This window comes from Macaca nemestrina, chromosome 2, assembly GCF_043159975.1.
Source record: "Macaca nemestrina isolate mMacNem1 chromosome 2, mMacNem.hap1, whole genome shotgun sequence".
In the NCBI taxonomy this organism is placed as follows: domain Eukaryota; kingdom Metazoa; phylum Chordata; class Mammalia; order Primates; family Cercopithecidae; genus Macaca; species Macaca nemestrina.
The window spans coordinates 104,159,486-104,183,404 of NC_092126.1; the positions used below are offsets into that span (position 1 = coordinate 104,159,486).

A 23,919-nucleotide genomic window follows, 5' to 3' on the forward strand; every position below is an offset into this window, starting at 1 on the left:
AAACCTCAAAAGACCCAAAAGGGCAAAAAGTATCCTAAGCAAAAAGAACAAAACTGGAGGAATCACATTACCTGACTTCAAATTATACTACAGAGCTACAGTAACCAAAACAGCATGGTACTGGCATAAAAGAAGACATATGGACCATATGGAACAGAATAGACAACCCAGAAGCAAATCCACATGCTTATAGTGAACTCATTTTCAGCAAAGGTAGCAAGAACATATACTGGGGAACATATGGATATCCATATGCAGAAGAATGAAACTAGACCCCGTATGTCTCACCATATACAGAAGTCAAATCAATATTGGCGGATGACTTATACCTAATGCTTCAAACTATGAAACTACTACAGGAAAACATTGGGGGAAACTCTCCAGAACATTGGTCTGTGCAAAAATTTCTTGAGCAATACCCCATAAGCACAGGCAATCAAAGCAAAAATGGACAAATGGGATCACATCAAGTTTAAAAGCTTTTGCACTGCAAAGGATACAATCAACAAAGTGAAGAGACAACCCACAGAATAGGAGAAAATATTTGCAAACTACCCATCTGACAAGGGATTAGTAACCAGAGTATATAAGGAGGTCAAACAACTCTACAAGAAAAAAACTCTAATAATGCGATAAAAATTGAACAAAAGAGTCAAATAGATACTTCAAATGGCAAACAGGCCCATAAAAAGGTGCTCAACATCATTGATCATCAGAGAAATGCAAATCAAAACTACAATGAGATATCATGTCACCCCAGTTAAAATGGCTTGTATCCAAAAGACAACTGCTATGGAGGATGTAGAGAAAAGGGAACTCTCACATACTGTTGGTGGGAATGTAAATTAGTACCACCACTATGTAGAAATGGAGCTACCATATGACTCAGCAATCCCACTGCTGGCTATATAACTAAAAGAAAGTAAATCATTATATCAAAGAGATATCTGCACTCCCATATTTGTTGCAGCACTACTCACAATAGCCAAGATTTTGAAACAACCTAAGAGTCCATCAACAGATGAATGGGTAAAGAAAATGTCATATTCCTATACAGTGGAGTACTATTCGGCCATAAAAAGAATGTGATTCTGTTATTTGCAACAACATGGATGTAACTGGAGATCATTATGTTAAGTGAAATAAGCCAGGCACAAAAAGACAAACATTGCATATTTTCACTTCTTTGTAGGATCTAAAAATCAAAACAATTGAACTTATGGAGAGTAGAAGGATGGTCACTAGAGGTTGGAAAGAGTAGAGGTGTGGTGGGGCATGGGGAGGTGGGGATGGTTAATGGACACAAAAATTAGAAAGAATAAATAAGACCTAGTATTTGATAGCACAACAAAGTGACTATAGTCCAATAATAACTTAATTAAACAATTAAAAATATCTAAAAAAATATAATTAGACTGTTTGCTGCACAAAGGATAAACGCTTGAGGTGATGGATACCTCATTCTCCATGATGTGATTATTCATTGCACGCTTGTATCAAAACATCTCATGTACCCCATAAATATATCCACCTAGTGTGTACCAACAAAAATTAAAATATAAAATTAAAACATTAAAAAAATTTTAAACTTTACCAAAGTTACTTTAAAAATATTACTCAGTACAACTAATGAAGTAATACAAAGTAACACATATATAGAGAAAAAAGTTTAACCATTTCCACCTGCTTGCCTCTCCATTCCTCCCTTCTCTGACAATATCACTTCCTTATTCATACTTCAAATTAACTATTAAGTATTGTAGAGATTGCTGAAGACTTCTCAGTATCCATTCTGACTCTTCATCTTGGTTTAACAAGCCCCATATTTTTAGCTGGTACATTGCTTCCCAAATAAAAGACTACATTTCCTAGCTTCCTTTGCAATATCATATGGTCATCTTTCTAAGTTCTGGCCAATGAAATGTAAGTGGAATTGTCACATGGGACTTCTCAGAGCCCTCCTTTAAAAGCGAGCCTTTCTTTCTAACAACTTTTCCTCCTTCTTGCTTCCTTGAATGTCAATATGATGGCTGGACTCTAGCAACCATCTTGGACCATGAGGAAAATAGCCAGGCCATGAGGATGAGGGCTATATCATGGCACTTTGCAGTGGTGACCCGGAAGAAGCCCTGTCCCTGGTGACTTTGTGGAGCCACTATACTGGACTGCCTGGCTCTAGGCTTCTTTGTCATATGGAGAAATGAGCTTCTATCTTGTTTGTATCACCTGTTGTTCTAGTCTCTGTTGCTTATGATAGAACCTAATTCTACTTGATAGCAAATATTGGCAATCTTGGTGTTTCCTTTCACATATTTCTACAGGCCAAACAAACATGTACAAACACATATACATATATGTAAAATTTTTTAAGTACATTGTTTAAAAATGGAGTCAATAAATGTGTCTGCTTCTAGCTTTTCTCTTTTGATAATGCATTGTAGATATTGAAGTATTGCTCAAGTGATCCAGAAAGAAAAAATAAGCAAAACTTGAAACAACTTGAAAGCCATCAATAGGTGACTGAATAAATTATGAGTCATCCATACTATAGAATATGCCAACATTTAAAAGAATCAGTTGTGTCTACATTTATTGATCTTTTAAAGCTTATCTCCCTTGATAAAACATTTTTTGATCAATAAGGTTCTAAAGGACCCACGAGGTTTCACTTTTACCCCCATCTCAGGAAGCTCAAAGCTCCTGATTAAAGCAACTCTCTTCCTTAGTAAATGAAACAATGATCCTCTTTGTCCACATAATACCCAATATCTTTCTTATCTTTATTGCGGTCTTCCCAAACTACCATGTGTGTTTTTATTGTAAGTTCTTTTGAGTCTTTTGTGGGAGCAAGTGGAACACAAACAATACATTAACCAGTAATTCAGGCATTTAGTTTCCCACTGAAACTCTCCAAAGCAATCGGAAAGATCAACTGCAAATTTGGGTGGATGGAGATATCTTTTCACTCTTGTTCTAAGAAAGTGAATTGGTTCACAACCCTGGACACTCTACCCTGGACTCATCTGTTCATGAGATGAACAGTTTAAGAAAAGGATAAAGAATTTTGACTCTTGGATATGGCCAATACCACAGAGTGGTGGTTCTCATTGGGAGGGTGGGATGCCTATGCATCAGGAGCATGTAGGAGTCCCTGCCCTGCCTGTGTAAAATTCTCGTTTGTGTCCCAGCTCTTATCTTGCAGAGAACCACTGCTGTAGCATGCTTTTCAGATGCCAAAAGAACAAGCTGAGAGCTTTTAGCCTGCCTCTTCATTTGCACCTTCCATTCCATCCCTTCTTTATCCTCAGGCTTCTCCTGAAATTTCTCTAAAGAACCAGAAGCAGTTATTGTCCTCAGAGAGTTCTAGAACCAGAGCAGGTGGTTCTTAGCTTGAATTATCAAACCCATCCATCTATGTGGATCAGATTAACCAAATGCTTGCTGGGTCTCTAGATTGGTGAGGCTCAGTGCTTAGTGGAATACCCAGGCTTCTGCATTGGCTAAGCCTCCCTTACTGACTCTGGACACTCTTCCCAATCTTGAGGATATTGGGTTAGAAGATACATTCTTGCTTCTTCCTTGGAAAAGCTGAAGCTTTGATCAGGTCCTAAAAGAAAAAGCAAAGGCTGATAAGAAAGAAAAACACGTAATCATCCCCAGTAAAGATTTTTTAATTAAAAAATTATTTTTATGAAAAGAGATGTGTTTGGTCCCTGGAAAGAAAAGAACTTAATTGATAGATCTGTCTAATGGAGGAAAAGAAGAGCTTGAAGAAGACGAAAAGGATTTTAGTGGGTTGATAGGGTGTGACAAATGCTTGATTAACTGAGTTGAGGGTTTCCAGAGATCTAAAATCAGCAGCTGCTATCTTGACATGTGACTCAGAATAAACCACTTTCCCGGTGGGTCTCTCTTTGCCCAAAAATACGATAAGAGGATCTCTTGGGACTCTTGGCTTGAATACTGTTGGGGTGTGAGAAAGCTGGACTCATTTGAGAACTCTGAGCAGAGTTCTCAGGTCTGTAAGCCAAGCCACTTCTGTTTCTCTTTGGGTTGCTATAAAGTACAGATAATTCTACCAACCTTGACACAAATGCCCAGCTGCCCCCAGTTCAGTTCCACAGAGAAAAGTCTTGCAGGACAGGTTGAGTTTGTGGGTGGGCATGGGGTAGAAGGTATCATCCCTTCTCTATCAATGACTTGGGTGATACTTCTGGCAACAAAACAGACAGGTAAATGCTCCTAATTTGGTGTAATGTGAGATATGTCTGGGTATGGTGGGACCTCAGAGGGGATGCTGAGGATATATGTGCTGCCTCAGGGGAGATGGAGCAGATCATGAAGGGCTGTGCCAACAATGGACAGAAGGGGTTTTTTGTTGAGGGAGGCAGGAAGAGAAAGCAGTAGCAGGTTCATGACTGGGGCTCTTTGTTGCATATGACAGAAATAGACTCTGAGTGATATGACCAGGAAAAGAAATTCACTGAAAGAATATTGGGTAGCTGACAGGATCCCTGAGAGCTCTAGAGACTCAGGCTTGGCGTTGTATGTGGATAGATGGTGGCTTCACTGAGAGAACTACAGTCACTATTGTGCCACAGAAATAGGTGTGTAATGGGGGATGCCCCTGCTACTCTGAATGGGCCACTGGCTTCTGAATTCTGCGTTCACACCATCCCCACCATCATCAAAAGAAATTTTCCTCTGTTTCTGCTTCTTTGGGTGGCCAACTTCCAACTGAAAGTCTACAGATTGTGGGTGTGAGTGACCAAGCCCTGACCACCTGCTTGTGCCCTACCTGCATGGCTTATTGGCTTCTATTGTGAGAAACAAAGTGGTGGAGAAGACCCTAAACATAGGACAATGAGCTTGGGACACTCAGAAGCTTTCTTCCCCCACAAAAGAGAAAAGCAGCATATAGTTATTAAACATACTAAATTAAGTTAACATGAACTTAGAAGATCTTTCAAGGTTTAGAGGGAAAAAAAAGTGGAAGAGAGTAAAGGTCAAATTACAAAGAAGGGAAAAAATGATATTGAGGGTCCTCAAGTTTCCATACATTAGTGACTCCTTAGTTCGGATTTAAAATCAGAGCTTGGATATAAAAATGTGATCAAACCTGGTGTCCTCCAGTGTTCCGTATGATTAGGGTGACACATGTTTTGAAAGGAAGTATGACCTGGGGTGCATTCCTGTTTGAAATGTTAGGGAATTAACAAGGGTGACCTGGCACATGGACCTATCATCACAAAACTTGGGAGACCCAAGAGAGCTTGGCAGCAGGTCAGGTGTCAGGCAAGGAACTTTCAGCCACTTTCATGGGACAGGAGGAACGAAGTAACTTCCCATCCAAGTGGCAACCAATCATATGCTTATAAACAGATAGCACTTTTATGAGAAGCATGACCCCAACCTATACCTTTCTCCTAACCTTCTGATAGTGTGGGAAGGTCTTCAGGCACTGTGCTCAGGTCTCTTAAAAAGAACCACACATACGTGTATGTGCTTGTACACACCCACACACATACAGCGAGGTCTACCAAGGTGGCCAGGTCTACTTTGGGACAAGGGAAACACAAAGATGGCAGGTTAGGTCACAGGATGACCTTGAAGGGCTGGACTCATGACCTTGGACTCCCTACTCACTCTCTGGATTTCTGAGACAGAGAAAGAGGACCTCCAACAAAGAAGACATCTGGTCCTGCCCAGGAGAACATGGATTGGATTCAGAAAGGTGCTATATTGAGTGAATCTTGAGAGAGGAGCGGATATTGCTACTTGAGGGAGCAGGAGAGATGGTGGACCACACTGGGGGATGGGCATGGAAAAACTCCAAGTCCTCTGCCCTTCTCTTACAGTGATGTTCAGTGAAGGTCTGGGCCTTCCAGTTATTCATTGAAATAATGAATTCCTGCTCCTCTGATGGCTCTTCATGCCATGATTTGAAGACAAGTTAAGCAATAAAAGGTATTTATGGCAGCATGAGATTTTATACTCAGAGTTGTAAGGGAAATCTTAAAAATGGAAGAGGTTGTTACGAGTGAGTCAAGCATGGTGACGGTGTGGCCCTTCCAGAGATAAGGACTGCACCAAGAGAATTAACAGATGCAGAACCTTAATCCTGGGATTTTCTGCCATTTCTCTGAATGGTGACATAGCACTGGGAATCAAATTGTGGAATGTCCCCACCGGAAGAGGCACCTGAGAGGCACAGCAGGAGTGGAGGTCTTGAGGGGTGGGGGTCAGGATTTTACCTAAGGTTACACAGCTAGCTGTGGCAAGAGCAGGGTATCATGTGAACACAAATATGCTAGACCCAATTCTTCCAGATACAAGACACAGAATGTCTTGAGGAAACAAGGTTATTTGTGGCTTACATGCCTGAAAAGTCTAAGGGTAGGCACAGCTATCGGGGACAATTGGATCAAGGCACTTGAAAAATGTCCCTAAGAAGCTGCCTCTCCCCCCGTCTTGGCTCCGCTGCCTTTCAGATTGCCTTCATTCTCAGGCAGGCTGTCTCTCACGGTGACCCCTGGAAACTTCACATGCTCATCCTCACAGCTCCAGGTTTAGCATAAACAAAGTGTCTCTTTCCTGGTTGACTCAGCAGAAGTCCCAGGATAAACTCTGATTGGATGACTTAGGTCATGTGCTCATCTCTGAGTTAGTCATTGGACTGGAGTTATGAAATATGCTGATTTGGCTGGGATCAGGTGGGCCTCACTGTCTCAAACCTTTGGGATTAAGAAGGGGGAGACGTGAGATTTCCAAGGAAAATTTGGGAACCGTTTCTGACAAAAGGGCTTCTGGCTACTTGGAAGATAAACCCATAGATGCCCACTACATTAGTTTATCTGCATGTAAGCCTCATGTATTTCCTCTACATCAGCTGCCCTTTCCGGTACCCTGGGAAAGCCCAGGTTTGATTTTTATGACCAGGTGCCAAGAAAGCTCAACCAGTGGTGCTCAACAAGCAGTCAGTGGTCATTGCTAGGCTGTTCAGGGAAAGGTGGGAGGTAGGAGAACAATTAAGTCTGCCCTAATGCATCATCCTACGCCAAATGAAGAGCTTAAGCAGCTTATTGTTTTAACTGCATAACTCATTAAAATAAAATGCATAGTTTTATAGCCCTCCTTGATTGAGACTACGTGGCTCATTAATGTTTGATACACCTGCCAAGGACTCAGAGGAAGGCAGTGAGCCTGGTGCTGGGGGCCAGCGGGCTGAGAGCCCCACCCAGGATGTCTACCCTAGCGAGCCTGAGGGCAGTGGAGCACACTGCTTGGCACTCTGGAGGCAACACTTGCCTGAGCAAAGTAGCACCTTGCAGGGAAAGAGTGGGCAGGGGCAACAAATGTGAACATTGGTGCTTTCTCAAACCTCTGCTTTCTCAGAGCTCTGGCTAGGGCTGAACGTTTTCACAGGCTGTGGCTGAATATGATAACTTGGATTTAGCTGTCAGGCTGCAAGGCTTTTGTGGACAGAAAGTTGAGATTTTCAAGACAGATATGACCTTGGAAATCTTCTAGCTGGGGTCCTAGAGTGGGTAAGAGATTTGCTTGAGGTCACACAACCATGAGTACAAGAGCAGCTGGAACACTAGTGCTTTTTCTTTTCTTTTTTTTTTTTTTTTGTCGCTATGGTTTAGGGTTCTTTCTGCCTCCCTAACTAGGGTATTATGATTTGGGGCCACAGAGATACACTGTTCCTTCAGGTGGTGTGGCCCCCACACTCTCTGTTCTCTGACACCCGGTGGCTCCTTACAGCGGTGCCTGTTACTCAGCCTGAGTGCTACCTCTGGCTGCAGGGCTATGCGTGGTGAGTAGGCAAGGCACCAAGGAGTTAAACATCCCAGGAGCAGCCTTCAGTCAATGACAGATGAGAAGTGACAGATGAATATGCAACTCTTTACCTCTAGGCAGGACCACTCTGAGGCATGTGCTTCACTGTTACTCTCAAAAGTACGGTCCCAGGGCCAGCAGCATCAGCATCACCCGAGAACCTGAAAGAAATGCAGATTTGCAGGGCCCACTCACTTCAGACCTACTCATCAGAAACTCTGAGGGTGGGGCCCAGCAGTCAGTTTCAATATCCCTTCCAGGTGATTTTGATGCACGCATGAGTTTGAGGATCAACCCTTTACAGTCTCCAGCGCTTCCTCAAAGCCCTGTTTGCTCTGTGATAACCTGCTTATTAATGTACCCTGCTTGTTCTGTCTGCTTCTCTTACTTTCCTAGTTTTTGACTGGTGATTTCTGAGATCATTTCCCGAATAAACAACTTGCCCTCAAATCCTTGTTCCCCTGTTTCTGCAGCAACCTGAATAGTACCAAGGGCTCCAAACACATCTGAGGTTTCTTTTTCTTTATAGCCACAGCTGGTCCTAGAAGCAATGTAGGTTGATGCAAAGCCCTTGATAGGTCATACCATCTTGGGCCAGTAATTTAACCTCATTGAGCTAAAGTTTTCTAACTGAGAGCCTAAATTTTGGTGACTGAAGGCCTAAGAATCAAAAGATGTGGGTGAGTGGAGTTCAGTCTTCTTTTCTAGTACACTCAGTATTTAGGGACTAAATGATGCCTCCTGAAGGACAGCAGATCTCCTTTCCTAATACATTTCTGCTGCAAGAATTTTCCCAGAGGCCATGAAAACTCTGGGAGAAAGGGACTGGGATGCTGATCACTCACTTGACATTGAGTTTCAAAGGTAAATCAAATTATAGGAAAGTAGTTACAAGAGAGGGCAGCAGCCTCCCTGAGGGCTTAGTACATTTGTTTCAGTAAACTGCATTCCCTTGAGGGTTCACTGGAGCAGGCTGCTGCTCCCAGATATAGCATATGCCCAGATCCACCACCCCAAGGGCACATGCCAGACCAAATGGCCACCAGTGTGTACTGTAATTGTTGTAACCTATCTATGAGCTGTGACACTAGGGGATCAGATGTTCAGCCATGGAGCACCCCTCAGCGAGGATGATACAGAGGGATGAGTGTCCTATTTCTCACCGTGTGAAATCCTTAGGACGAGAAAGAAGGGTCTCTACCTGAGCTTTCAGAAGCAGGCGGCTTAGCAGTGACTGCAGGGTTGAGGAGTAAGATCTCAGTGCCAGTGGGAGGGGATGGTTTGGTAAAAACCAAATTCCTGTGATCTTACCAGAAGGTTTGAAAAGCGCCACAGATCGCTGGTTCTCCTCTCCCCCAGCAGCCTGGCAGACACTGAAGTAACTGAAGCCAGAGGCTGGCAAGGATGTTGGGAGCCAGAAGTTGCTGAGCTCAGTTTCAAGTAAGGCTACCGCCATCCAGCCCTTCCGCAAGCCAAAGCAGTGAGCACTAACTTTGTATTTTGGAGAAAAATTTATGAGAATTTCTGGCAATGAAGTAGGTAGAGTTGTTGCAATTTGGAATATTCATGTATACATATACATGCAATATACATGCATGTATATATATTCACACACATACACGTATATCTGCATGTATTAATACAAACCACATATATTTGCATGTATTAATGCACAACCCCATTGAGACCCTCAATAGATAGAAAGGCAGATAAACCTCAGCTGGCTGTAGTGGGAACTGAGTAAGTTAACAGTAGTGCAACAGCTCAAAACAGTGCCTGGCATAGAGGAGACAATAAATGTCAGGAGTATCCCCATAAAGGCAGAGGGGCAACCATATGGAATACAGTGAGGAGCAGGAATGTCTCAGACTCATGGATGCAGGAATTTGGAACACAGACATCCAATCAGTCAGTCTGAGCTCTCAGCCCCCTCCCTCAGGTCCTCCATGGTCAGCCCAGCAGGCTCCATTCACAGATAAGGAATGCAACCCCTGGAGCGTACATGTGGTGATCTGGGCCCCCAAGATTTTCCACTTTAATCCTGGTTTCACTCTCCACTGGAGACACAGGATTCCTGGTGTTAGGTCAATGGTCATTGCTATCAAAGCCAAGAAAAAGAAAAGCTTACAGCTTCTCAGTGTTAGCCTCTAAGACCCTGAAGACACACTTCATATCTCCCAGAGCTGCAGTAATATGCTAGCCCACATACCAACATTGAAACTGGCTGTTCCAACCAAAGGCACCAACCAGTACCAATGCGTGGCCAGGCCACTCTGAAAAATGTACCAGGGTCACCAAACCACAAAAATCACTTCCTTTAAACAACAACAACAACAACAATGCTAGGCGCGGTGGCTCACGCCTGTAATACCAACACTTTGGGAGGCCAAGGCAGGTGGATCACGAGGTCAGGAGATTGAGACCATCCTGGCTAACACGGTGAAATCCCATCTCTACTAAAAATACAAAAACTTAGCCAGGTGTGGTGGCGGGCGTCCGTAGTCCCAGCTACTCGGGAGGCTGAGGCAGGAGAATGGCATGTACCCAGGAGGTGGAGCTTGCAGTGAGCCGAGATCGTGCCACTGCACTCCAGCCTGGGCAACAGCGCGAGACTCCATCTCAAACAACAACAACAACAACAACAACAATGAAGAGTTGCTTTGTCACATTTTCAATTACAATTAAATGAAGAAATGGAATCAGCCACCACAAAATACTAACTATAAACTTCATATTTGCACCCTGCAAGTGTCGCTCTTTCTCAAAATACAACCTTGCTGGATTTTCTCCTTCTCATCCTTCACTGGCGAAAATTAGTGATGGAACACTCCCATATGTTACTGACAACAATGCAGCCTTCTAAAGGGCTAGTATTTGGCCGGGTGCAGTGGCTCACACCTGCAATCCCAGCATTTTGGGAGGCCAAAGTGGGTGGATCACATGAGGCCAGGAGTTCAAGATTAGCCTGGCCAACATGGTGGAACCCTGTCTCTACTAAAAGTACAAAAATTAGCCAGGTGTGGTGGTGTTTGTCTGTAATCCCAGCTACTCAGGTGGCTGAGGCACAAGAATTGCTTGAACCCAGGAGGCAGTGAGCCAAGACTGTGCCACTGCCCTTCAACCTAGGCAACAGAGCAAGACCATGTCTCAAAAAAAAAATTAAATTAAAATAAAAGGCTAGGATTCATCCAGCTAGAATGGGGACATGGGAGTGAGGGTTTCTGCAGCACAAGTGAAGTCCAGTGACTCAGTAGCCCTGGGTTGGTATAAAAATGCTCATTGCCTTGATTTACTGAGTGTCAGACAAGGTGGTACCTGCCTTCATACAGTATTGCTAGTTGTCACAACAGCCATGCAGACTGCTAATTCCTTATCCTGTGATCTTAGGGTATATAGGAGTTTCCAGATCTCTAACCCTGCTACTAGTGAGAGCCCACAATGTGCCACCTCCTGTACCAGCTGTTAACAAGTGGTACTTCTAATATTGACCAATCTCATGGTTGCCAAACTGTAGTCTTACAAATGAGGAGAATAAAATGGAGCCAATATTAACTGTGTTGCTAATGAATGACTACTGTAGAGGAAATTGGACCCTTCTATTTTTTCAAATCAGTAATTACAGGGCACACATTTTAAAAGAAATAAACTAATATGAATGACTTCCAAATATGATTGGTAAAATAGACAATTCTTTCTAAGAAAATATGTATTTTCAAAAAACTAGCCGGGTGAGGTGGCGGGCACCTGTAGTCCCAGCTACTTGGGAGGCTGAGGCAGGAGAATGGCATAAACCCGGGAGGCGGAGCTTGCAGTGAGCTGAGATCCGGCCACTGCACTCCAGCCTGGGCGACAGAGCGAGACTCCGTCTCAAAAAAAAAAAAAAAAAAATGTATTTTGTAATCTTGGCTTTTTAAAACAGCTTTAGCAATATATGTACGCTATACTTTAGCAAAGTATATTTTACTTATAAAATTTATACATTTCTGGTGTATAATTCAATGCATTTTTAGTAAATTTATAGAGTTGTACAACAATCACTATAAATCAATTTTACGAGGTTTTCAATATGATCCCTTGTGCCAACTTACAATTAATTTCCATTTCCACCCCAGCCCAAGGCAACTACCAATATATTTTCTTTCTCTATAAATTTGAATCTTGGCTGTTCTTTAATGCAGTTCTTGGCCTCTGTGTTTTTATTTGTCCAACTGAAGATTAGACAAGAGGCAGCATGGGGTGGTGGATAAATCGTGGACCAGGAGCGAAGCAAAGATCTGCTCACCTGGGACACTCACCAGGTAAGTGAGATTGAGAAGGGGACTCCTTTTGGATCTTAGTTTCTTCACTGACTAGCAGGCATTGCAAGACCAGTTTTGCAAGGCTGCTGAGAGTCAACTGTGCAAATATGCTGTGAACTAGGTAAGTGGCATCATCCTTACTTACAGACGAGGCAACCAAGGCTTAGCAGGTTAAGTAATAGTCCCAATGTCACTCAAGTAGAAAGTGATGGTGTTCATGGAATACTATGCAGCCATAAAAAAGGATGAGTTTGTGTCCTTTGTAGGGACATGGATGCAGCTGGAAACCATCATTCTCAGCAAACTATCGCAAGAACAGAAAACCAAACACCGCATGTTCTCACTCATAGGTGGGAACTGAACAATGAGATCACCTGGACTCGGGAAGGGGAACATCACACACCGGGGCCTATCATGGGGATGGGGGAGGGGAGAGGGATTGCATTAGGAGTTATACCTGATGTAAATGACGAGTTGATGGGTGCTGACGAGTTGATGGGTGCAGCACACCAACATGGCACAAGTATACATATGTAACAAACCTGCATGTTATGCACATGTACCCTAGAACTTAAAGTATAATAATAATAATAATAATAATAATAATAAAAGAAAGTGATGGTGTTGGGATACACACTCAGTCTTTCTAGCCTTGAAGCTCATGTGTTTTCTAGTATACCTCACTGGTCCCCAAAACTCAATCCAATATTGAGCTGAGTGAGTTTTCTCAAGTCTCGCAGCTGTATGCAGTCATTCTCCCTGAGCTTACTTACAGTCAACCTTCAGTATGAACCAGAGACTTCTGCCTCCTCAGCAGCTCTCATTGGCAGCACCCCTGGAGATGCACGTGTGCAGACAGCAAGCGCTTTGAGTCTCTTCCAGGTTTACAGCTTCATCTGTGGGTTCTCTAGGGTCCTAGGTGTGTAGCTGCAGACCAGGCATCCAAGCTGCCTCTCATCCAGCATGTTTCTTCCCATCACTTGGAATTTCCATTTCAAAGTGGGTTCATGGCAACTGTCCCTAATCAAGGAGTGTCACTATTCTCATCTTTGACTCTCCAGCTCTGTTATCCAAACATACAGGACTCACCTTCCCACAAGCACAGGCAACTCTCCTAAGAGGCAGACTCACATCCTGCAATTCTGACCTTGATAATCAGACTCTAAAGTTGTTCTGCTAATAGTCATTTGCCAAGGAGTCAATCAACAGATTCTGCCCTAGGAAACAAAGGGGCCATGGCTCAAGGTTTTGAGGACTTGAAACCTCCAAAATGACTATTTGGCTCAGTTCATTTTCCAAAATGGTTACCTGAAAAATACTAAAAGCCCTAGACTCAAGGTCTCCGTGAAATTCTGAACTTGCCTGCAAGGAGTAAGGTAGGAGGTGCTGAATTCTGCTGTTGGTTCTATACTAATGCACACTTCCTTGCAAAATAAGTTTGGTCAGGTCGGTTTTTGTTACTTTGCTTTGTTTAAGTTATTTTCCATAGCAATTCACCCTCCACCCACCAACCCACACTTACCAAGTTCTGTTTTTATGCATTTTATATATTTGGGTTTTATGTAAGACTTTATTCAAAAAAGAATTCCACTACAGAAAAGAATGGAAAAACACTGGGTTTGTTGCCTCCAGCTCTAACAAATAATTTAAGACTTTGTAAAAGATTTCTTTCAAAACTCAGAGCCATCCCTGTGATTGATGTGAAGTAGCACTTAGTTGACAAGCATTCTATTTCAGCAGCTTTCTTTACAGACAGTGTTTTAAGAATTCACCAAGCTGTGATCCTTCAGGAATTTTACTTGGAACAACAGATAAAGTAACAAACACCATGGACATCTGTGCAGGACATTCAGCCATCATATTTGTTAATTTGTTTTGGTCCTGTCTCTTATGTGCAGGTTATTGAAGGAGGACTAAATAACAAGAGAGTCTTAAGAAAGCCAGTGGAAGGGATATAGCACAAAAAGCAGAAGATGCTTCGATAAAGCTGCACTCATGTTTAAGCTAGGGACCTTGTTTATTTCTTCAGCTCCAAGTTCATACACTTTCAGCCACAGGTGTGTGCAGGACTCCCTTACAGGATATCCTGGCTGTGCATGTATATGTGTGTGTGTGCGCGCGCATGTGAGACCCAAAGACAGACAGGACTTGGGAAGGAGGGAGAGAGAAAAAGAGAGAGAGAGAGGAGAGTAAGATACAGATAAAGGCACAGACAGACAGAAAAAATATTCACAGAGAGATAAAGTTACACCGAAACAGACCTAGACAGACAGAAACCAAGCCTGCAGAAACCAAGATGTTTCTGGAAGGGAAGACAGAAAAATAGAAAGACACAGAGAAACAGAAAGAGATGTGGTCAGCCAAAAAATATTTGGTGACGATAGCCTAACAAGACTTATTAACACAACACAATGTATGAATCTTATTTAGATGCTCATCTGAATGAACAAACTGTAAAAAAAAAAAAAAAAAAAAGTGGAGTCAGTTGAATAAATCTGAAGCACTGATTCAGTGTTTGATAATAGCAAGAAATTATTCCTAACTATTGAGTGTGTTCATGGTATTGTTATGTTTTAATCGAGCCATTATCTTTTAGAGACACTTTCTGAAATGTTTAGGGGTAAAATGATACAATGCCTGAGCCTGGTTCAAAATAACATGCAGGGAGGGGTGGGTGAGGACGTCAATGGAAGATTATTAAAACTGGGTGATGGGAACATGGTGGTTCCTTATATTATTCCGTAACTTTTGTGTATGTTTGAAATTTTCCATAATATGAAGTTTAAAAAATTGTTAAATGCCTACCATGAGTCAGGCAATAGCGTAGGGAATGGGAAATAGGGTGAACAGGATAGAGGCAGGGATGAGAGGGACAGACAACGGAGATGGAGGGATGGTGACAGAGGCAGACAAAAATCCAAAGAGATAAAGGAGAGAGGGAGGGAGGGGTGGGGAGGATGAAGGCGTGAGTGCTGTGCTCACAGCCACGCACAGAAAAGAGGCTTCATCCCAATGATATTGGGGTAGTGACAAATATTTCGGCATTCCAGGAACCCCAGGGTTAAAAATGAGACTTCAGCAGAAATCACTCCACCTACCACCAGCCATGACAGGAGTTCAGCTCCTGTCAAAGCCTCCCCATATTATATTTATTGGTGTCTTTTGGGAGCTCGAGCCCAAGTCCATTCAGCTGCCACACAACGTTCCCCCAGGCTCCTTTGTCTCTTTCTCTGGCTTATGGTCCAGGCTGGGCCTCTGCAGGGCACTGCTCTTCTTTCCTCTCACTGGTCACTGCAGTTTTCCTGGTCACCACTCTCATTTCCAGTGGGTCCTTCTCTGCATAGTGGGCACCTTCTTCCTTCCCTCCTACTGGGCACTGCAGCCTGTCCTGTGCACTGCCATGCTTGCTGGGCATGGCCACCTCTTCCAGGTTTTGCTTCTGCCCCACGCTGATAGCTGCCACCCTAGCCAGAGAAAGTGCTAGAGCCTTCCATATGACAAAATGCATAATGGCCTATGGCAACATGGAGAAGATGAAGGCACCTCTCCACTCTGCCTCACATGGAGACCAAGGACAGCCAGAGCTGGGCTGCTCGTGCTCCAGCACTTCTCCACTCTTCATTCGACAGCCCTTTCCATTTTCCCACATAGCACTCTTTCTTCCAGCGATCACATGAATCCATGGGGCTGGGTGGGGCCAGACCCAGGGCCAGCCACTACACTGTACTTCGCATCACTCTGCTTCTAATAATCACTCCACATCATTCTGCTTCTAATAATCAAGGCCAAGCATGACCCACCATGCAGATGGAGTAGTAGTCAGGGTTCTCTAGAGAACTAGGACCAATAGACTATATCTAGATACACAGAAAAAGACATATTAGGAAGGATTGTCTCATGCCATTATGAAGGCTGAGGAGTTCCACAATCTGCTATTTGCAAACTAGAAGCCCAGGTCACATAGGTCCAGTCCAGACTCAAAGGCCTGAGAACCAAGAGAGCCAGTGGCATACATCCCAATCTGAGTGAGAAGACTCAAAAACTAGGGCACTGATGTCTGAGGGAAGGAGAAGATGGAAGTCTCAGCCTAAGCGAAGAGCAAATTCAGACTTCCTCTGCCTTTCTGTCCTAGCAGGGCCCTTGATGGACTGGATGATGGCACATTGGTGAGGGGAATCTTCTTTACTCAGTCTACTGATAAAAATGCTCATTTCTTCCTAAAACACTCACAGGCAAACCCCAAAGTGATGTTCTTCCAGCTATCTGGGCATTCCTTAACCAAGTCAGATTGAGATAAAATGAGCCATCACAGATGCTTTCCTCCCATGTGGTTCTGTGGTCTTCAGAAGGCCTGCCCCACTACTTCCCATCCCCAAATGTCTCCAGACATGCAGAGACCACGCTTGGCAGAAAGCAGATCCCTCCTACACACGGTTATCAGGAAGGAGAACTCCAAGAGGGAACACTGCAATTCCTTGTGCCCTGTGCTGTCACATTCCAGAGCCATGGCTCCTGCCTAGCTCCAACCTTTCCATAGACGTCTTCCTTTGTATTTAAATTCAGAGAGACACTCTGAGCCTACTGGACTTACTCCTCGAGACTTAATCCTCCAAGACTTAAGAGGGAAAGATGTGTTTTCCAACAAAGGCAGAAACTTTCAGTGATGAAGAAATGATTCCTCAAACCATACTCTGAGAGCATGGATGTGTGCAGAGTGTTACCATGCAAAGGGAGGTATTTCCGCTTAAGAAGATGCTGCCCCTTCCTTTGTATGTAAGGAGGAAAGGACTCGGGCATTGACTGAGGTAATGTCTATAAAGCACCTGGTATTGCGCTCTTCACTTACAGGGTCTCTGTAAATAAGAGCTCCTTTCCCAAGTCCTATCCTTTCCTCCTCCCCCCGCCCCCACCAGGAAGAGCTCTTTTCTGTAAAGCAGGCAGTTGTCACACTTCTTCCAGGGAGAATTTGCATTCTAAACCTTCTCTGCATTTGCAGGATGATTAAAGAAGGGGCAGGAAGATGGAAGCCAACTAAAGGCTGATAGATACCCTAAGAAAGCAAAAGGGAGCATAAAAGAAAAACTTATCTTTGGCTTAGATTTTGCAAGTGTTTATTGCACATCTTCTATGTGCTAAGCATTATGCTAGCTTTCACATTCTATGAGATGAATATTCTTTTAATAATAATAATAATTATAGCAGCTAGCATTTATTGAGCATTTACTATTTACCAACTGTTGTGCAATGTGCTTTACACACACTATTTAATTTTCATATAATCTGAAAAGGTATATACTTTTGTTACGCCCATCTTACCAATGAGAAAATGAGGCTTGGGGAGAACTATGAGTCTCAAATCCCACCTGTGTCAGTGCCTTATTGCTTTGGTCCTTTAGACCAGAGGGTCTGTTACTGTGGCTCAAAGGCTCTGGATGTTGTGGCTGTGTAACTCTGAGAAACCTGTTATGAGGCTCTGATGTTATTTGTATTTTTGAAGGCACTGACTAGCTCTGAATCAGAAAGGAAACAGGCAACAAAAAGGATTTCCCTGTTGTAGGCAGAGCACGTCAGCTGTATGTGAAACACCGAGACACCCTGAGAGGAGGAACCACATTTGCCTCATCCCCCTCATTGCCTGAGCTCCCTGAGATCCCATGGCCCTCTTCAGGCCAGATGGTTTTTGACAATCCCAAATAGGGCTTTATGTCACTCTGTGTGTCAGCGTAAGACCGTCACTATCCTTAGCATCAGGCCAAGAGCTGGAAGACAGGAGGTGATTTCCTCCCATGTCATTTCTCTCATCCAAGCTTTGAAGGGTGAAGTTTATATTTTACTCTATCCTGAATTCAGACACAATCCCACTGACCACCATTGAAGAGATTTCCCAAATGCATGGATGTGACTTCTATCTCAGCAATCCCTTCAAGACCTAGAAGTCCACAAGTCCTCTATAGACCCTCCCATCCTATCTCCTTGTTGTTTCTGCCCATTCAACCAGGGAGAGGTACAGGGTATCATTACAGACTCTTAGGCTTGGCTACTTGAAGTGTGATCTATAGACCAGCGGAGTCAGCACTCCTTGTTAGGCCTCCAGAATCTCAGGCTGAATCAGAACTTATTTTTTTAACAAGATCCCAGGTGGTTCACATATATATGAGTTTGAGAAGGACTGTTAAGCCAGTGGTTCTCAAACTTGGCTGCATGCTGGAACCATCTGGGGGGTTTTTTAAAATACAAGTGCCTGGTACTACCCCTGGAGGTTCTTATTTTCTCGGTTTGGAGGTTGCTTGGGTAAAGAAGTAGTGAAAGGTCCCCAGTGATCCCGGTGTGCTGCTGCTGGGGTTGAGAATCACTGGCTTAGAGAATTGGATAACACCTACTTTAACTACACTGATGAAATCTAGATGAGCGACCCCCTCGTGCGCATCCTATCACTTAGAGTGCCGAGGATGACTCCCCTCCAGGACTCTGATTCCAGAGTCAGCTCTGCCTCCTCTCTCCCTGGCAAGGAGGAGCGGGGACCTCTCTCTTCTGCAACAAAGGGGGCTTCTTTGGCTTGTTTCATGGGAAGATGGGAGGTGAGGGAGCAGTAGTTTCCAGCCGGAGTGCTTTCACTGCCCTGTGGCCAGGTAGCCACAGGCCCTGTGGAGAAAGAAGGCATTACTGGCCAGTGCATCGGAAGGTCAAAAGTACTTGAACACCTTTCCTGAAGGATGGAAAAGCAGTGAAAGGAGTCAGACTTGGCTGCGACCTGGCCGTGCTTTTATGGGAAAAACAGAAGTTATGGGATGGGAGGAGCATGAAGAGTGGGTGTTGCCAGCCCTCCTGGCATCACAGCTTGTGAACTGTAGCAGTGATAGGCAGTCTGCTCTCTTCACTGGCCCTACCAGGTCCCGAGATCCCTGCAGAGGCGCTAAGAATTCACCCACTGCAGAGGCTCCACCTCGAGGCAGTTTCCTGTGGGCAGTTATTTTGGGAACAGGAACTGGATGTTTGGGAGGAAGAGGGGTAGCCAAGGGCCTGGAGGCAGGCGGTGGAGAGGTGAGGCCCAGCAGCTCAGCAACACTGAAAGGGCTCCAATGTCCAGACACCCAGGCAGCTTCCACTTGCCTCCACTCCCGGGACAAAGGCGCAGTCACGTGGCCCCTGGGGCTGCGACTTGAAAGGGCTCCCATTGTCCACGCTGCCTCAGGTTTCAGGGAACCAGACGCTGGGAGGACGGACTTTTTTTTCTTTTTTCTTTTTCTTTTTTTTTTTTTTAAGTAACAAGGGCGAAGGCCAACAGCATTTTCGACTCCGGAAGTGGGGTCTACACATGCACACACGCCAAACAGACTTCTCCAAGTTTGTTTTTCTAACACATTGGAAACCACACAGTTCAGGAGAAAATTCATCTCACATGCTGTAGCCTGCTTTCCCGGAACGTGTCCAGAGACTGCTGTGTCAACACTGCCAAACTCAGCAAGCCGCCCTCCCAACGGAATGGTGTGATTTGCCAAGGAAAAAACTCAACCCAGAGCCTGGGAGGAGGGAGCATGAGGCAGGCAGCTGGGGGGGGACTGCGCATAGTTCAAAGGGAGGGTGGGCTTCCAATTGGACAAGGTGCTTCCCCGATTACACAGCTGTCACTGACCCCTCCAAAGGCCACCGCTGCATCCCCTTGGACTCCCTGTTCCCAGACAGGGCTGCATTTGTGTGCTCAGCTGCTGACTGTCCTACTCTTAAAGCACTCAGGGCGGGAGTGTGCGGAGGGAGGAATGAGGCTGGGGTTGAGGATGTTTCTCAGCCTAAGTTCTGCCCCGAGGCAGCTTGGCGGAAGAGGAAAGGGCTTTGGCATCACTGAGACCGATGTAAATGTAGCTCTTAGGTCCTAGCTGCATTTCCCTAAAACAAAGATGAGCGCTTCCTCTTTGCAGAGACATTACAGATAGAAACGACGCGAAGGATGGCGAAGGTGTTTACGACGCGAAGGATGGCGAAGGTGTTTACTACAGGGCGGGGACATAACAGGTGCTTACTGAATATTCGTTTCCTCCTACCGGTTTGTCCCTGGAGGTGGAGTGTGGGGTTCTGCCTCTCTTACTTGATTTTCAGGAAATAGAGGACTGCTACCCCATAAAGGACTGTCTTGGATATGGAATTTCGCAGTTAAAGCAGCCCCCCAGACACCAAGTACAGTGACGAAACTCGTTTTCTTTCTCCCCATGGAATATAAGCCCCAGTTCTACTGGGTGGCAGGAAACATCATCCAGTTTGTGTAATGACTCCAGTCATTGTTAGGGTTAACTTAGGATCTGCAATTTGCAATTTGGTCGCAGTCTAGCCCAAAATGACTGTGGGATTTCTTGCCTCTCCCCCTGTTTTGTCCTGACTTAGTCTCTGAGGAGCAGGTGGCGACTGGAGGTCTTCGTGACTGGATGTGTGGGAGGGACTGGAGGTCTTCGTGACTGGATGTGTGGGAGGGAGCAGCCACCTTGACCTCTTCTACTTTGGGTGTCTGCATGCAGGGTGGTAACCACCTTCTCCGTGCGGGTGGACTGGACGTGGGCAGTCTGCTGAGGAGTGTTGCTCATGTAATTCACATTCTGGGTGTGGCAAGTGGGTGGTCTGGTTTCCAAAAAGTTCTCTTAGAATCAAATCAGCCATGCTTCCCTTCCTCTACCTATCCCAACCACCATATAAGCTGCACCCTTTTTTGGTGTTTGTCTTCCTGAATTTACCTCACTCATCTGGCAACTTTCAAGAGCATGCTGACTCTTTCTGCTGGCTATGTGGGACCTGCAGAGTCTCCTCCACACCACTTGGGGGCTGAAGACAGCCTGATGCCTGCCTCCTGTACCTCTCCTGTACCAGCTCTCTAACACTCTGCTGGCTCCAATGAGGTAGTTCCATGAGATTGCCACTGTCAGAAACCTCTGGAAGAGAAGCAAAGGCCTTCCTCTTCTCTCTCAGCTGTCCCCAACCCTCATGAGGAGCCCTCTCCCATTTCTTGCTCCTTCCTTTGATGATGATGATGATAATGATGATGATGATGATGATGATGATGACAACCTCTGTGTGTGTATGATGGAATGTATCACTCCTCATTCTTGATCTTTAAACTCTTCTCTCCTCAGGCAGAGGGAAAACCTGTCTCTTGCTACCTCTTTGCATCAAGTCTGTCTAGTCTCAAACTCAGAGCTGTGTTCTTCAGCAACTTTAGGGTTAGGAGTCTCTGCTCTCAGTGCTGGGGGGATGTCTGCAGCAATGGATGATCCTGATTTTAGTTTCCATTTGATGGAGAGTCCCAACAAGAAGCCACCAGGGGTCATGAAGGAGCACATTTAATTAATATCTCACATATCAACCTGTCAGTTATGTCACTTTAAAATTGACTGGTTTCAGGTCTCCTCTCAAGTTGTTCACTAACTACTGGCAACCATCTCATGGTATGACTTGAGCACATTGCTTCAGATTTCCGAGCTTCGATTTTCCAAGGCTGGATCATCTCTAAGTCCCCTTCCAGCTCCAAACTTCTAACATGTATGTGTTTGAGATTCTGGACAAGCCTCTATGTGCTGAGCTCTGGCATCCATATGAAATACAGAGAGTCCCCATCAGACTTCAATTTCTCTAGTAATGGAGGGGAGGTCTGGTATAGATTAAATATAATCCACTGATAATCCAAAACCCCACATTAGCCTTTGGTTTTGATCTCATGTATTAGAGCAGCGAACAAGCTACAAAATTGACCAATTTGAATTCTACCTGTCCCTTCCCCTTCTATCCTCTCAAAGACATGCTAATTTGATCTGTAATGTGGCCAAAGGGCAGACAGTAGAAGGGAGGAGAAGCCAGAGGCATGAAAAATCCCCAAACTGGATCATCCACCCCCTGGATAATGGGCAGCTGCCTGAACAGAATGCTGAATGAGGGCTCATCTTTTTTCAAGCCAGCCCTGTCCCCATGCTGCAATAGCTGTAATCTCCATGGCAAAATGCATTAAACCGTTGAGTTCCTTAGACAAATTCCACCATTCCTCACTCAATTCACGGGCAGGCTAGATTTTTTGAAATTGAGAAACTGGTTAATTGTCATTTGGAAGTAGCAGGATATTTAAAAGACCTAACCAAAATGCCCGTCTGGGGACCCAGGAACCCAGTTTTCTGCTATCTGGATAAGTAAAAGCAAACAGAAACTTGCATAAATTTTTCATGATTGCCTCCATAATTATAAATGTTTTTCTATGAATACCCCTTAAGCTATAAATGTACCCGACTTGTAAATATTGCTGTGACCTCCTCTGGTCCCTCTCTACACCATAATCTCTTTGGAGTGCTGGGAGTATCCATTTTTGCTAACCATAATCTCTCTATATATATCTCAGTTCATATCTTTGAAGAAGGAAATTTGATTGGCTCTTGGCTTGACAATGGATAGGCTGCCTTTGGGTCAGAGGAGGATGTTCGCTCTACCCACAGTCCCTGCCTGGACAAGGCTGCTCCATGTACCTTAAAACTATGACAACAAGTACTTAGACTAGGAGTGGACATCTGAACTGGTCTGCGCTTACAAAATTCTTGGACTCTATGGCAAGAGACTAAACCAGCATGTAGCAAGGTCCTTCCCCGCTGTGAATAACAAGTTAGACTACGTGAGATTCTGAAGGTCCCTCAAGTTCGAATGTTCTGTAATTTCTTTCCTAAGCCTAAAGATTCTTACAGTCTCTTGAAACCAGATCCCAGCAGAGATGAGGACTCACCAGGATATAGTGCCTGCCATGGAGGAGACTGGAGGCCAAGAGACTCTAAGCCAAGGTTAAAGAGAGGACTGCGAGTTAACAGGAATGCATAAAAGTCAGGGCCAGAACTGTGATGACTGTGGCCATCAGGAAGGGGGAACAATCAAAGATCAGGTCTAAAACTGGTGTCACAGGTGTTTTGCTAGGGCTGGATACCTGTATGCTTCTGGCATATGGAATTGGATACCCCCTTGTCTCTACCCTCTGATTTATCTTGAGGCTGAGGAACCTCCTTGGAAAAGATTCAAACTCTGCTCACAGTTGGAGTGAGACCCCACTCAGATTTCCTTAACCTGCTTTCGCACTCCTCCCCCAGCTCCTGTGAGTGGCTCCAGAGAATTGCCTTTGGCTGAACCTGAGGTTTTGCATCGCAGTCCCAAAAGGCAGCATAACTAACTTCTATAGGGCTACAAAAGGCTAGCTCCCAGCCCATTTTTGGGACAAGACTGAGGCTGGTATCCATCTGAGACCACATCCTTGATTAGCTGCTTTCTCATTCCATCCTGTTCCCCTTCTCCTGAAGAGCTTCCTTCAATAAATTGTGTACCTTGAAATTCCTGTCTCAGGTTCTATTTCTAGAAATCCTGACCTAAGTGACATTTTGTTGTTTAATACTGGGGAAAACTTGTATTTGAGAGATTCTAAGGAGACCACCTTTTTAATACCTGCTTCTTTCACGTCTTTGGGATCTTTCATTCTAATAAGGGGAAAATGTGTTAATTCACCAACATGGTGGATTTGTTGACTGTTACGGAATAAGATAACCACTGCTCTACAAAGGTAATTTATTTAAAGCAGAAAGGTACTTTTTTTTGTGGTGTTAAGAGATGTTTTAATTTAGTATGCTGTGACAAAAATTTGTATACTAGCAATTGGGTTTAACAAAAGGTATTTGTGTTATTTTGAATTGCTTCCCAAACACACAAATTAATAGAAATTGCTTAAAGACTTCGATACAGGCTTTTATTTTTATTTATTTATTTATTTTTTAAGATGGAG

At 44.3% G+C, this 23,919-nt stretch overlaps 1 long non-coding RNA gene across 1 annotated transcript in view; it reads right to left on the minus strand.

Annotated features, from left to right (window-relative positions):
* Positions 1 to 2,591: 2,591 nt before the first annotated feature.
* The window catches only part of LOC105480253 (uncharacterized), a 37,622-nt gene continuing 16,294 nt past the window's right edge, over positions 2,592 to 23,919 (minus strand). Inside the window, exons 2-3 of the long non-coding RNA XR_986370.2 lie at positions 7,914 to 8,003; positions 2,592 to 3,607 (exon numbers count right to left, since the gene is read on the minus strand). This is a non-coding gene — a long non-coding RNA (uncharacterized lncRNA). The remainder of the gene's footprint in view (positions 3,608 to 7,913; positions 8,004 to 23,919) is intronic.